This window comes from Sorex fumeus, unplaced genomic scaffold (genome assembly GCF_029834395.1).
Source record: "Sorex fumeus unplaced genomic scaffold, SorFum_2.1 ptg000054l, whole genome shotgun sequence".
In the NCBI taxonomy this organism is placed as follows: domain Eukaryota; kingdom Metazoa; phylum Chordata; class Mammalia; order Eulipotyphla; family Soricidae; genus Sorex; species Sorex fumeus.
Genome location: NW_026606111.1, coordinates 46,573,324 through 46,575,628, shown reverse-complemented (window position 1 = coordinate 46,575,628; position 2,305 = coordinate 46,573,324). Strand labels below are relative to the sequence as shown.

Below are 2,305 nucleotides of genomic sequence, written 5' to 3'. Positions count from 1 at the left end.
AGGTGCGAGGTCAGGAGACTGTTGTTTTAGACATATTTGGAATTAATTTTAGATCAAAAAGTATGCATCATTGAAAATACTTATGTGCTTAGTAATAAATTACTACAAACTTGTTCAATCACGTCAGAGAGCCCACTCTGCTCAGAGAACTAGATTTTTAATTACAGATCCGTTTTTCCCATGTGTCATGATTGAGAATCACTATCAGTAGATATGAAACTCACTATACACAAAGATGCACACAGGTTACTATGAGTCATCTATGTTGTTGATATCAGTTGGCCATTAAACTTCACTGAGACCCTTTGTTCTGTCCTTTATAGGAGCCACATGAGTCTCACCTTCCGTTCACGTTGAACTTGTAATAAGGTGGAATGAAATCATCAATATGCTTCTCACCTCATCCTTCAGGAGAAAAATCCTACATACATTCAAGGTGGTCAAAGTGCAGACAACACCATCCGCCTTTTCCTGGAGATGTACACGGGACTGAGGCGAGAACAGCAAAAGGCTCTAGTTTAATGGTCTTAATTAAGGTTTCAGGGAACGACATTAAACAAACTCATATCCCATCTTCCAAAAGAATTATTCTGTAAAACTGATGCCTAGGGTATGGTAAAAGATAATATGGTAAAAACCATATTTTTCTTTCTGGGACATTAAATTTCTAAATCTATTTATTTATGCTGCTTTGAAATACATTCCTTGATTAGGAATCATTGTCTGCCATAGGAGTGAGGAAGGACAACACTCAAAGTAATAAGAAGAGAAAAATATGGAAAAATTAACTCCTACTAAGTTTAACACATATACTAAAATTGAAATGGTAAAATGATGAGCATGGTCCTTGCACAGAAATGATATGCAAACTTGTAAAGCATTCCATATTTTTGTTGCAAGAAGAATGAACAGGTCTACTTTAAGCTAAGACAATCCCCACAAGTACAAAAATTATACATAAAGAGAGCACAAATCCCCATCACAAAAATCTCTCTCAATGTCAATGGACTAAATGTGCCAATTCAGAGGCACAGAATGGGAAGATGAATTAGAAAACTGAAACCAACATTCATTCTGCTGCCTGCAGGAAACACATCTGAACAATCAAATCACCCATGGGCTAAAAGTAAAAGTCTGGGAAACAAGTTTTCAAGAAAATATCACCTCCACAAAGCTGGAGTGGCCATACTAGTATCAGACCACATGGACTTCAGGCTAAAGGTTATCAGAGACAGTGAAGGTCATTTCTTAGTGGTAATGGGATATGTACATCAGAAAGAACTCACCCTCCTCAATGTATATGATCCTAATGACAGACCAGCAAAATACTTAAAAACTAATTCTAATTGACTTATAGAAAAACATTGATAGCAACACAATACTAGAAGCAGATTTCAACACTTCTTTGTCACGTCTCCATAGATCAAACAGACTGAAGCTCAGCAAGGAAATATTTTCTTTAAGGGAAGTAATGAACAACCATTGGCTTAGAGAAGATATCAAAGAGGAAATAAAAAGTTTCCAGAAACAAATGAGAATGAGGACACGAGCTACCATAACTTGTGGGACACAGCAAAAGCAGTGTTAAGAGGAAAGATTATAGCTCTGCCAGAATTCATCAGGAAGAAAGAAAGGGCCTACCTGAATAAATTAGAGCTCAAGATTTTGGAAAATGACCAACAAAAGTAGTCCAAACTAGGCTGGAGGGAGGAAATAATAAAACTTGTACCAGACATCAATGAGCTAGAATCCCAAAATAGAATCCAGAAGACCAATAAGAACAAAAACTGGTTCTTTGAGAAAATAAATAAGATCAATAAACCATGAGAAGCCTCTCAAAGAAATAAAGAGAAAGAATTCTAATAAATCGAATCAGAAATGCAAAGTGGGGTGTCCTAATAGAAAGTACAGAAATCCATAGGATCATCAGTGATTATTTTGAGAATCTTTGCAGCAGGAAATGAGAGAATCTTGAAAAAATTGATAAATTATTGGATTCCAATTACCTCCAAAGGCTGAACCAAGATGATTTGGAATACTTGAACCTATCACTACCAAGGAAATTGAAATGATGGTCAAAAGTATCCCTGCAAACAGAATCCATAACCCAGACGGATTCAATAGTGAACTATTTCAAACCTTTAAAGAGGAACTGCTTCCAACATTTTTAAGATTTTCCAGGAAATTGAAGAAACAGAAATACTCCCAAATAGCTTCTATGAGGCAAAGATCACCCTAATACTCAAATCGATATACACCACAAAAAAAGAGAATTACAGACCTATTTCCTTGATGAATACAGATA

The 2,305-nt window shown here is 35.8% G+C and overlaps 1 pseudogene; it reads left to right on the top strand.

The window, feature by feature from the left end:
• Window positions 1–798: 798 nt before the first annotated feature.
• Window positions 799–892, top strand: LOC130033871 (uncharacterized; annotated as a pseudogene).
• Window positions 893–2,305: the final 1,413 nt, after the last annotated feature.